General features: G+C 46.7%; 2 long non-coding RNA genes across 3 annotated transcripts in view; one reads left to right on the top strand and one right to left on the bottom strand.

The window, feature by feature from the left end:
* Nucleotides 1-12933, top strand: part of LOC148006341 (uncharacterized) — a 21617-nt gene extending 8684 nt beyond the window's left edge. The window contains exons 1-3 of one of the 2 annotated variants that reach the window (XR_015686138.1): nucleotides 365-1144; nucleotides 10420-10789; nucleotides 10846-11861. This is a non-coding gene — a long non-coding RNA (uncharacterized LOC148006341). Of the gene's footprint in view, nucleotides 1-364; nucleotides 1145-10419; nucleotides 10790-10845 lie in introns of those variants that run through there. The other variant, XR_015686137.1, reaches the window with a different exon arrangement.
* Nucleotides 972-3515, bottom strand: LOC147995056 (uncharacterized). The gene is made up of 2 exons (XR_015686139.1): nucleotides 2245-3515; nucleotides 972-1552 (listed from the first exon to the last, which is right to left on the bottom strand). It is a non-coding gene; the product is annotated as an uncharacterized LOC147995056 (long non-coding RNA).

Raw genomic sequence — 12933 nt, 5'->3', positions numbered from 1 at the left:
TGTGTATGTTCATACAAGCAAAATGTGAGTTCTTATTTGAACATCTGAAAGAGGGAGAGAAAAAAACTGCTACTTAAAGACTAGTCCCTGTAATAAAGAACACAAGTAATTCAATCACAAAAGTTCTCTGAGTAATTTACAATTCTTGACATGACTTTTTTTTAAGTTTATGCATTCATTTTACATCCTGATTAATTTCTAAAGTATGTGGAGAACCGAGGTTCATAGGGGAAACGAGAGCAAGCGTTTGGAGCAAGGCTGGAGGCGGGAGTCGAAGAGCCAGGGAGGCCCAGCAATGGTTCCACCTTAAGAGGCGCCAGCCTCTCCCCTCTCAGAGCAAGCGCTCGGCTCCGCCCACCCCGGTGTCAGCCCGGCCCGGAACGCGAAGGAGAGGAGGGAGGAGAGCGGCGGCGGGTGGAAAGATCCGCGCCCCCGGCTGCGGGCCGAGCGTCCGGGACAGTGAGCGCAGCACCGGCTCAGAGATGGGCCCACGAGCCACTGCAAAGGCGGCTGGGTCGGGGACCGCGGGGTCATCCCGGGTGGGCGCCAGGGGACCAAACTGGATCCGAGATAGACCCGGAGGCTGGACTATACGAAGTTGTAACTTCCCTGGTGCCCGGCGCCAAGGGTCAAGGCCTTTCCAAAAAAGGGGGGACGTGGGGGGGTGTCCCCATGCCTCTCCTTTGTCCCGATTGGTGGAATTGAGGAGGGGCTGGGCCGTGGAGTTCTCGAGGATTGGCCACCTGGGTAGTCCATCAAAGGATGACGCGATGAAGGGTGGCCATTTGGGGAGGAAGTGAAGATTATTTTGGTACCTCCTCTCCCAGTTACTGATTGGTGGAGGTTTGCAGTGAAGTAAAACAGGACATAAAAATGTCTGTAAAGGTACGGGGCCTATTGGCCAGTCTTTCAGGGAGGAATTCTAGGGTGGACTGTGAAGAACCAGCCGATGCTGTTTTTGTTAAGGGAGGACCAAATGGGTTGACACCCGGAAATGAGTTAGGAAGGAACTCAGGGAAACCGAGGGAAGCCGGCTCACCTACTTTTGCCCTCTCAAAGGTCATTTCCTGCATGGGATCGATAGTTTCCTGTTTACTTACTCCTGGGGAGGGAACGTGTACACTCGCTTCCTGGAATATAACCGGTATTCGCACTTAACTTTTGAACCCAGGCTTCCCTCTTCGTCACGGTAGCGATGAGAATGAATGAGATGGAGAAAAGGAAATCAGGGGATTTAGCTCTATGCGGAGAACGAAAAAGGAGTGGGGCCGGAGATTGTCTTCACGCAGGCAAGAAGACAAAGCTAGACGTGGTAGCGCCCACCTGTTATCCTAGCATTTAAAGAGATGAAAACAGGGTGTTCAAAAGTTCAAAATCATCCTCGACTACATAGAGAAGCAAGTCTGGATTAAATTTGACTTGGGGAGGGAGGGGAGCTGCTGATGGATGAAAGTGAAAAGAGCTGAAAATAACGTAGCTTGGTGACTCACCCCTTTAATCCTGGAGTTTGGGACACAGGCAGGTTAGTGTCTGAATTTGAGGCTAGCTTGTTCTAACAAAACGAGATACAGAGGGGGTTGGGGATTTAGCTCAGTGGTAGAGCGCTTGCCTAGCAAGCGCAAGGCCCTGGGTTCGGTCCCCAGCTCCGGAAAAAAAAAAAGAAAGAAAGAAAAAAAAAGAAAAAAAAAAAAAAAAACGAGATACAGGACAGCCAAGTTAGATTTTTAAAAAGGAAAGAAAAAGAAAAAGATTTGAAAAAAAGCGTTCCTCTGAAACTTTTCTGCATAGGCAGGCACTTTACCCTCTTGTGAGCAGCGACAGGCAGTGAATACACAGGTGGTGTACCCCTGTTGAAGTGAGAAGACACTGTATAAGGAGGGGGGAATATTTTTAAAGGTGTTTTTGCATATCTTATGAACCCTCCCTCATTTTAAATTCTCACTTAACCACTTGAGCTAATTCAACCATAACTTCAGAAATGGGTCTCTTCCGGAGTCTTCCGGGAAAGCTGGAGGAGAGGGGGGTTGGACAAAATGCTTGTTTTCATGGAAACAGTGTCACCAAAGCCCACAGGTCTGATCTCACTGTGCAAGGGAGGCGGTGTTTCAAGGGGCCACCTCCCTTGTCCACAGTTACAGGCTTATACCTCTGTGCCTCTTTTATTTTTTTTGCTTTTTTTTTTTTTTTTTCAGGGCTGAGGACCGAACCCAGGGCCTTGCACTTGCTAGACAAGCGCGCTACCACTGAGCTAAATCCCCAACCCCCTGTGCCTCTTTTATAAAGTGCTGGAGATGAAACCCGAGGCTCCAAGCATGCCAGGAGGCACTTTACCGATCCAGTCTCAACTGGTTTGGGTTTTGGTTTTCCTTAATACCTAGAATCCTTTAAATTTTGAAGCAAGATTGCCCACCTCCCTCCTTAAGCTACTTTCCCGGAAAAAAATGGAAGGCACAATGTTATGAAAAAGCTGCCCTCTACAGTCAGTAAGGGAATAATAAACATGTTTAACCTGGAAAAGGATAGAAGCTAGAAAGAACTTACCATCTGAGAAAAGTACCCATGCAGTGTTAATATGGGTAAAAGCATGAATGGTCCCAGACACCACCAACTAACTAATGAATAAATATCCACATGTCACAGAACCATAGGACACTGCAAGGGCTATCGGTCGGGACTCTAAAATCGACATTTTCTACTAATCCAAAGGGATCCCATATCTGCACGATTCTTCTAGAATCTTCTAACCCAGGTGGTTTCAAGACTGTATACTGAGACTGGGGAAGTTAGCTCATTCAGTAAAGTGCTTGCCTCAAAAACATGTCTGAGTCTGATATGGAGAATACACATTATAAACCAGCCAAGATGGTGGATGTTTGCAGTCCCCTGCTTGGAGGCAAAGGAATGGAAATACCTACCACTGACTAGAGCTTCAGGCCAATAGTAGACAACATTTCAAAGGAGGTGAGGTGGATGGCATTTCTGAGGATGACACCCAAGAATGTTGTCCAACCTCCACTTGCACACACACACACACACACACACACACATACACACACACACACACACTTGTGCACCCTCAGAAACATGCATACACACCCACGCATGTACGTACATTAAACAACTAGAGTATATACTATGCTTTTCTTCAGCATCATTATAAAAGTCGTTTAGAAGCATGGTCATTTCTAATAGCAAAACTGTCCTGGGGAAATTATTATGAGACTACAGATAATTATTGCACATGTTTACGCCAGAAGGAAACAAAAATGTTGGATTTTTTCAAGAATTTTTAAGAAATACTATATTCCTTTTGGGTTAATTATAAATAAACCTGGTCTGGAGAGATGGCTCAGCGGTTAAGGGTACTGACTGTTCTTCCAGAGGTCCTGAGTTCAATTCCCAGTACCCACATGGTGGCTCACAACCATCTGTAATGGGATCTGACGCCCCCTTCTGGTGTGTCTGACACCAGAAGCGACAGCGTACTCTCATATACATTAAATAAATAAATCTTTAAAAAAAAAAAAAAACTACTCCTAAAAGTAAATAGATAAACTCAGCCTAATCACTTTCACTTTCACTTTTACTGGATAAGTAGAAGTGGAAATTTTTTAAAATGTCAGGACAGAAGAGTAGAGTTAGCAACTCAGAGCCAAGAACCAAGCCTAAGAGAATTGTTCCAATGACAAATCCAAGTCCACCGACATGGGCAGTACTGTCTCATCCCCTGTGGTACTGGGAAGCTAGTCCCAGGGTCTTGAGCATGCTAGACAAGCATTCTCTCGCTGAGCTACACCCTCGGTCCCTAGACAGTACCTTGACTGATACATGAGATCTTGGCCTGAGGAGATAGCTGAGTGGTTCTGTTCCCAGCACCCACGTAACAGTTTACACCTGTCTGTACCTCCAGTTCCAGAGGATTCGATGCTCTCTTCTGGCCAGACATACATGCAAACCAAACACCCATACACATAAAAATAATTACATTATTCATTCATTCATGATTAAGTTTTGAAAAAGAGGTAGTTTGAGATTTTTGAGTCAGATAGAACCTTGGACTCTAGGGAAATCCTTGGTTCACTGAAGTCTGGCTCCCTCTTCTAAAACAATAGTCGCCAAACTCCTTTATATCTGGAAACCCAAAACCAGCTATAAGACTGCAAAAGGCTAGTGGGGGAGGGGAAGGGAAGGTGTAGTGGCTCAGGCCTTTAATCTCATCACTTAGGGGACAGAGGCAGGCAAATCTGAGTTCGAGGACAGCCTAGTCTACTTGAGTTCTAGGACAGCCAGAGCTTCACAGAGGAACCCTGTCTTCAAAAACCAAAACCAAAAAAATGTATATGTGTGTAATATATATATAATATACATATATATTATATATATAATATATTATTGCAATGGATGTTTATGGGGAGATGTAAGGGAAGTTGCTTAGCCGTGCGTTATATTTGACAGAGTAGGTTACAGTGAACAGAAAGGGCCTTATGTAGAAAAGGTTTAAATGACAGGGACTCAGTGCTTACAAAATTGTTGCAAGCATCTTAGAAATGACTCCAAGAATTCAACGACTAAACCCATTTACCAGGGAAGCCTTGGAGGATAAGGAATCAGCGCCTTATTGCTGACATTGTTAACTTGATGAACCCACCGAGCTGTATTGTGATCCGGGTCAGAAAGCTACTGTTGTTGCTACCATGGCCTTGATAACCAATCATGCCCATGAAGTAGTAGTGATTAGGTCCTGGAATGGTAGACTAAGGCCTGAAACGGCCCCATAATCACACTGACTAGCCATGGGTGTTCTGTTTTACATTCCATATCTGTAAAGTACGCAGGTCATAATTTGTAGCCAAGAATGCTAGCCTCCTTTATGATTCCCGCCTCCCCCCATATAATTCCAATAAGTAGTTTTTGACATTTCTCAGCACCTGCTGTATACCGAACTTCCTGTGAGATACTTCAACAGCTGGAAGGCATGACAGACTACCAGGTCCCTACTACTAAGACCCCAGACCCAGGTTATCCAGGACTGTTCTGTGTAGTGCCAGGGAAATGTTAGTCAGTCACACACACACACACACACACACACACACACACACACACACACACAAACAGCTAGGAGTTGATCCAGTGCAACTCACAGTAGGGTTTTTATTCTAGCTAGCTTGGACCCTTGGCCCACCACCATCATGCAGGATGGTTTTTGGTGGAGAGGGAGCCCTGAATGTCTATCAGGACAAGTGCAGGGATGAGGGAGGGGTTTAGTACGCAAGCATCTAATTGGAAAGCTACTATGGCCTTTAACATAATTGGCTGGTGCTGGGAGTCAAATCATAAACTTAATCTCTATTTCCCTGTGCATTGGTGGTCGTTAAGCAGTGGGTGGGATTGTAACCTGGGGATGCTGGTCTTGTTGGGGGCGTAATGGGAGATACAAGTCCTGTTGGGGGTGAGCTTAGAGACTTGAGTTAGGCTTGGGTTTTGTTGGGGGATAACTTGGAAACTAATGCTAGGTACCAGCCTGTTAGTTCAAACTTTGGTCAGGTTTTCTAAAACGGAGTCTGAATTTAAAAGATTTGGCCTCTCGTCTGTACTTAACAATGAAGAGCCGCTCCTCAGTTCTAGGAAAATTGAGATAGTACATCACCCTACTTCCTGCCTACAAGAACCATGAGAAAACCACGATGGTACACAGCTAGTTCTTGGGATGTAGAGGCAAGGATGACCTAGAACTCCTGATGTTCTGCTTCTTCCTCAGAAGGGCTAAGATCATAGGTGCAGGCCCCCATACTTGGCCTTTCGGTTTCTTCTATCAGTGTTCCCCAGCTTCCTTTCAGATAGAGTATTCTGAACTTTCCCTAACAATCTGCCCTATCGTGGGCTGGAGAGGTGGTTTGAAAGGTAAGAGCTCTTACTGCTCTTGAAGGAGACCCAGGTTAGGTTCTCAGCACCCAGGAAGCCATTCACAATCTCCTGTAGCTCCAACCCCAGGGGACTCTTCAGATGTCCTCAGGTGTCTGCATGCATGTGGCACGTGTAAGTACATTCAGGCACATACACATACATGTAAAAATAAATATTTATTTTAATTAGCCATATCAGACTGCTCTCAAGCAATGACTCTTATGTTTAGATCACCTCCTATGCATTCCACAAAGTCAGAGATCTATCCCTCGAAGTACCCTCAGTATTTGCTAGGGTTTTATAGTAGTGATTCTAAAGTGAACTTTATAGTAGTGATTCATTGAACTGAAATCGAGAGAAATCTAATGATTCAGCCTTTTCTCACTTTGATGGAAAAAAAAACCTTTTATTATTTATTTTGAAACAGGGTCTCACCGTGCAGCCCTGGTTGACCTGGGGCTTGCTCTATAGATCAGGCTGGCCTTGAACTCATGGAGATCCACCTGTCTCTACCTCCAAAATGTACGTGAGTACAGATGCCTATGGAGACCAGAGTCTATTGAAGCTATCAGAACCTTCTGCAGCTCGAGTTAAACACAGGTTTGAGCCACACAATGTGGGTATTTGGAAATCAAACTTGGGTCTGGAACCATCTCTCCAATTCCCCTAAAACACTTTTGAAGCACAAGGGACCAGCAGAAAGGGGACCAAGGAAAGGGAGAGGTGGCCCAAGGAAGGGTAAATGAAGAGCATTGACTCTAAGCAAAACACAATATGTATGTTTGAAAATATCCTAAGGTTCACTAACCAATAACCAGCCCAACTTGAGATCCATCCCATGGGGGAGAAACAGTCCCTGACACTATTTTTTTTAATTTTTATTTATTTATTATATATAAGTACACTGTAGCTGTCTTCAGACGCACCAGAAGAGGGCATCGGATCTCTTTACAGATGGTTGTGAGCCACCATGTGGTTGCTGGGAATTGAACTCAGGACCTCTGGAAGAGCAGTCAGGTGCTCTTAACCGCTGAGCCATCTCTCCAGCCCAGTCCCTGACACTATTAATGATGCTCTGTTATGCTTGCACACAGGCAGGAGCCTACCATAACCATCCTCTGAAAGAATCCACCCAGCAGCTGACCAAAACAGATGCAGAGACCCAAAGCCAAACATTAGACCAAAGTCTTATGGAAGGGTTGAGGGGAAGGGTTTGCAGGGGATAGGGACTCTACAAGAAGACCAACAGAGTCCACTAAGTTGAACCCCTGGAGGATCCCAGAGACTAAACACCAACCAATAGGCACACAAGGACAAGGGTTGGACCTAGACCCCCGCTCCCTGCTACCCTGCACTTGTATAGCATCTATGTGGCTTGACAGTTATCCAAGTCTCCCAACAACCAAGACTTAGCCTGACTCTGTTACCTGCCTACGGTTCCCTTAACTGGGTTGTCTTGTCTGACCTCGGTGGGAGAGGTTGTACCTAGTCCTGCTGTGACTTGAAGTGCCAGGGTGGATTGGTACCCAAGGGGGACCTCCACCTTCTCAGAGGTGAAGGGAAGGGGGAGGAACTGTGTGAGGGAGTACTGGGAGGAGGGCTGGGGCTGGAATTGGGATGTAAAGTGAATAAATAAATGGAAAAACTCCTAAAGAAACTCATAGTTTGCTTACTAATTAAAAAATAAACAGTAACAAGGTTCCTTATGTGAAGGTGCTTGCCACTGAACCTGACAATCTAAGGACAATCCCCAGGACCCATGTGATGGAAAAGAAGTTACTCTTGCAAATTGTCCTCTGACCTCCATCCCCATATCATAAGATCCATGCACTCACACACGTCTAAATGTAATTTTTCCTAAAAAGAAACATTAGGGGAAGCAGATGTAATGGCACTTGGGAAGCAGAGGCAAGCAGATCTCTGAGTTTGAGGACAGCCTTGTCTACACAGAAAGGTCCTAACCAGCCACATCTTTCTATATGAGAGACCTTGTCTCAAAATAATTAGGGGGCCTCAGAGATGACTCAGAGGTTGAGAGCACTTGCTGCTCTTGCAGAGGTCTGGTTCATGGCAGCCACTAGCTGTGACTCTAGTGCACGATCTTGACACCCTCTTCTGGCCTTCTAGGACACCAGACATATATGTGGTGTTCATCCATACAGGGAAGTAAACACTCATACAAATCTTTAAAAAAAAAAAAACAATCAGGGCCTGGCACTGATGGTATACACTTTTAATCCTAGCACTTAGGAGGCAAAGGCAAGTGGAACTTTGAGTTTGAGGCCAGCCTGGTCTACAAAGCAAGTTCTGGACATGCAGGGCTACACAGAGAAACCTTGTCTAGAAAAAGAGAAGGACTGGAGAGACAGCTGGGCATTTAAGAGGACTGTAAATGTAATTTTTTTATTATTTCAAGTGTTATTCCCTTTCTCGGTTTCTTGTCTATAAGCCCCCCAACCCTCTCCCTCCCCCATATGGGTATCCCCCCATTGATCCCCCTTACTGCCCCCTACCCATATTCCCCTGCACTGGGGGTCCAGCCTTGACAGGACCAAGGGCTTCCCCTTCCACTGGTGCCCCAACAAGGCTATTCTCTGCTACATATGCAGTTGGAGCCCTGGGTCAGTCCATGTATAGTCTTTCGGGAGTGGTTTAGTCCCTGGAAGCTCTGGTTGGTTGGCATTGTTGTTCTTAAGAGGTTGCAAGCTCCTTCAACTCTTTCAATCCTTCTCTAATTCTCCCAAAGGGGGGGTCCTATTCTCAGTTCAGTGGTTTGCTGATAGCATTGACCTCTGTATTGGACATGCTCTGGATGTGTCTCTCAGGAGAGATCTATATCCGGTCCCTTTCAGCATGTATTTTCTAGCTTCATCAATCTTATCTAGTTTTGGTGGCTGTATATATATGGGCCGCATGTGGGGCAGGCTCTGAATGGCTGTTCCTTCAGTTTCTGCTCTAAACTTTGTCTACACATCCCCTCCTATGGATATTTTTGTTCCCCCTTTTAAGAAGGAGTGGGAGCATCCGCATTTTGATCATCCTTCTTCTTGAGCTTCCTGTGGTCTGTGGATTGCATCTTGGGTAGTTACAGCTTTTAGGCTAATATCCACTTATCTATGAGTGTATACCAAGTGTTTTTCTGTGATTGTGTTACCTTACTCAGGATGATTGTAAATGTAATTCTTAGAGGAGAGGCTGTCTTATGTGATTGTCCTCTTTTTTTTTCCCAAATAACTGCAGTGCATGTCTATGCCCACTCTGCCTGGTTTAGCTCCCAAATAAAGACACAGAGAGCTGGTGTTTTTGTTAACAAGACTAAGCTGGGCAGATGCTGAGCTAGTCTAACCCAACCAGGCTACCTCTACCCAGCCAAGTGCCCTGTTACTTAACTTCTGGCCTTGCCTCCGCTCCATCTAGTCCTTGTGTGTCCTTGTGGCTGCTCTCTCATTGGGACTTCATGGTGAGTCCTTCTGGTCCATCCATGCCGTCTCTCCTCCTCTGTTCTACACCCTCAGGTCTCCCTGGGACCTGCCTGACTGGAATGGGAAATCACACCTTATCCTAGTCTGCTCAGCTCATTGGCTGATCAGCTATTTATTAACCAATCAGGATGGAAAACGGTTCTTACATAACATCGAGATTAGAGATGCCTGCCCACGCCATCACCCATCCGGACTGCAGCTAGATGATGCAGCTAGTCTGGGCGTGGAAATCAGATCTGAACACACAGTGCACAGCACCCTCAACAGAGCACTTCCTGATCTTCCAGGGGACCCAGAACTATCAGCTTACAACTGCCTTTGGGTCCACCTCTCTCCTCTGAAGGCACCCATACCCGCTCAGACACACACATACACGTAATTGTAAAAGCATAAACTTCAAAACACTGGCCCCAGTTTTCATGATAAAGGTTCACTTTTAAAAAAAAAAAAATAACAAAGGCCAGGCTTGTTGACACAGCCTTTGATCCCAGCACTCAAGAGACAGAGGCAGAGACAGAGGCAGAATCTCTGTGAGTTAGAGGCCAGCCTGGTCTACAGAGCGAGTTTCAGGACAGCCAGGGCTTGTTACAGAGAAACCCCATCTTGAAAACCCATTAGTAATACTGCGTAGAATGTCTCCACTGACACACCGTAAGTCGTGGAGGACCTTGAAGTCTCAAAAAGGAGTAGAGATGAGGTAAGCAAGAAAGCCACAGCTCTATCTTGGAAGCTGTGTCCCGGATGAGCACAGTGCCTCTCTGTGGTTGATTCTCCTCAGGCTGCAGATAGGCTGTTCTGGGCATATTGAGAACTAAGATATCAGAGCATTTTCAAACAAGTGTGCACCAGCCTCCAAGACCTCAGCCTCATCATACTGTGTGTACATGGAAGTTGTGACCCCCCCTGCTTTGTGGCCTCTCCTAGGGGACTGTGAGGGGAGCACCCCAAAGGGTGACACCTTAGCCTGTGAGCATGCCACTTACCTCATATTCATAGAAACTTTTAAATTTTGCCCTCTCTCCTCTCTTCCCAGGCCTTCCTCCGTGACGAAGTACCCACCATGATGCAGTACCCACCATGATGCAGTGCCCACCATGATGCAGTGCCCACCATGATGCAGTGCCCACCATGATGCAGTGCCCACCATGATGCAGTGCCCACCATGATGCAGTGCCCACCATGATGCAGTACCCACCATGATGCAGTGCCCACCATGATGCAGTGCCCACCATGATGCAGTGCCCACCATGATGCCTGCAGTACCCACCATGATGCAGTACCCACCATGATGCCTGCAGTGCCCACCATGATGCAGTGCCCACCATGATGCCTGCAGTACCCACCATGATGCAGTGCCCACCATGATGCAGTGCCCACCATGATGCAGTGCCCACCATGATGCAGTGCCCACCATGATGCCTGCAGTGCCCACCATGATGCAGTACCCACCATGATGCAGTACCCACCATGATGCAGTACCCACCATGATGCAGTACCCACCATGATGCAGTGCCCACCATGATGCAGTGCCCACCATGATGCAGTACCCACCATGATGCCTGCAGTGCCCACCATGATGCCTGCAGTGCCCACCATGATGCCTGCAGTGCCCACCATGATGCAGTGCCCACCATGATGCAGTGCCCACCATGATGCAGTGCCCACCATGATGCAGTGCCCACCATGATGCCTGCAGTGCCCACCATGATGCAGTGCCCACCATGATGCAGTACCCACCATGATGCCTGCAGTGCCCACCATGATGCAGTACCCACCATGATGCCTGCAGTGCCCACCATGATGCAGTGCCCACCATGATGCAGTACCCACCATGATGCCTGCAGTGCCCACCATGATGCAGTACCCACCATGATGCCTGCAGTACCCACCATGATGCCTGCAGTGCCCACCATGATGCAGTGCCCACCATGATGCAGTACCCACCATGATGCCTGCAGTACCCACCGTGATGCAGTGCCCACCATGATGCAGTGCCCACCATGATGCAGTACCCACCATGATGCCTGCAGTACCCACCGTGATGCCTGCAGTGCCCACCATGATGCTGTTGGTTCTCCGGTCTCTTCGGTGGTTCTTCCTGGCAGCCCACCCCCATCTCCCATCGGAGTGTCTGCTTGCTTTGCTAGTGAACTTCTGCTTGAATTGTGTCTCTTAATTCTTTCAAGAATACAAGAACCAAGGCTATGATATGGCTCAGCAGGAAAAGACGCCTACTGCCCTGCCTGATGACTCAGTTCAATACCCCAAACCCATGTGGTATGAGGAGAAAACCAACTCCCACAAGATGTCTTCTGACCTCCACATGCACCTCCTCATAAATGTATTAATGAGAGTCAAGAGCCGGTCGGTGGTGGCACATGCCTTTAATCCCAGCACAAGGGATGTAGAAGCAGGCAGATCTCGGAGTTTGAGGCCAGCCTGGTCTAAGGATACTCAGAGAGCCTAGCCTAGCTCAAAAAAAAAAAAAAAAAAAAAAAAAAAAAAAAAAAAAAAGCCAAAGTCCTTGTAACAAACATTCTAACACCTTTTTTAATTGTATGGTTTCATAGATATGTAGACCCATGTTTCGATAAATATTTCCAGTTTTCCAAACATTTTTGGGGAGGGGTCCCATTTATCTGTCTACATACCCATTAACAATGTATGGACTATATGTGGTGGTTCTGAGTTTGAGGCCAGCACTTGAGACTGAGACAGGAGGACTGCTACTAGTTCAAGGCTAGTCTGTGGTACACAGTGAGACCCTGTCCAAAAAGCCAAAACCAGGGCTGGAGAGCTGGCTCAGCTGTTCAAAGTGCTTGGTGCCCTTCCAGAGTTGGGGGAGGGGGAGGGATGGAGAGAGAGAGAGAGAGAGAGAGAGAGAGAGAGAGATCTTTAAAAAAAAAAAAGGCAAACCAAAGTTAAGTGCGGTGGACCATACTTGTTACCCTGGTATTCAGGAAGTGTTGCAGCTCTAAAGGGAAAGGCTTCTCCTACAGAAGTATTACAGATCTGCTCCTGTTTGGGGAGAAAGTTTCCCACAGAAGTGTTACATTTCTGCTCTGGCAAGGGGAGTTTTCCCACAAAAAGTGTTATGCTCTGCTTAGAAAGGTACCCTGGCAATTGGGAGCCAAGGAATGCCACCAAGTTACACTGTACAATGAACCTCACACAGATTTATTGGGAGGTGATAATCCCGGAGGGTGGCTGTCTCTGCTAGGTAGAGAAGCTACAGGGAAGTGAGCAGAAAGCAAGATTTAGCTAGGGATTATGGGGTGGGGGTGGGGCTTTCTAGGATGTAGACTTGATGGGATTTCAATTCCTGAGTTTGGGATTGGTGGGTTTTCCTGTTCACAGATTGATGGGTTTCTTTTTCTTGGCCCTTGCTTGAGCTTGAGGTCCAGGTTGTTTTTTCCTTTGGCCCTTTAATCCTACATGATGATCAGGAATTTAAGGCCAGGCCAGGTTCAACTACACAGCGATTTTGGGGCTACCCTGGGTTATATAAAGTCCCTATCTTAAAAATAAAAAAATAAAAAAGCCAAAA

Source organism: Rattus norvegicus, chromosome 4, assembly GCF_021556685.1.
Source record: "Rattus norvegicus strain SHRSP/BbbUtx chromosome 4, alternate assembly SHRSP_T2T, whole genome shotgun sequence".
NCBI classification, from domain to species: Eukaryota; Metazoa; Chordata; class Mammalia; order Rodentia; family Muridae; genus Rattus; species Rattus norvegicus.
The sequence above is the reverse complement of the archived record's forward strand: the minus strand, read 5'-3'. Positions and strand labels throughout refer to the sequence as shown.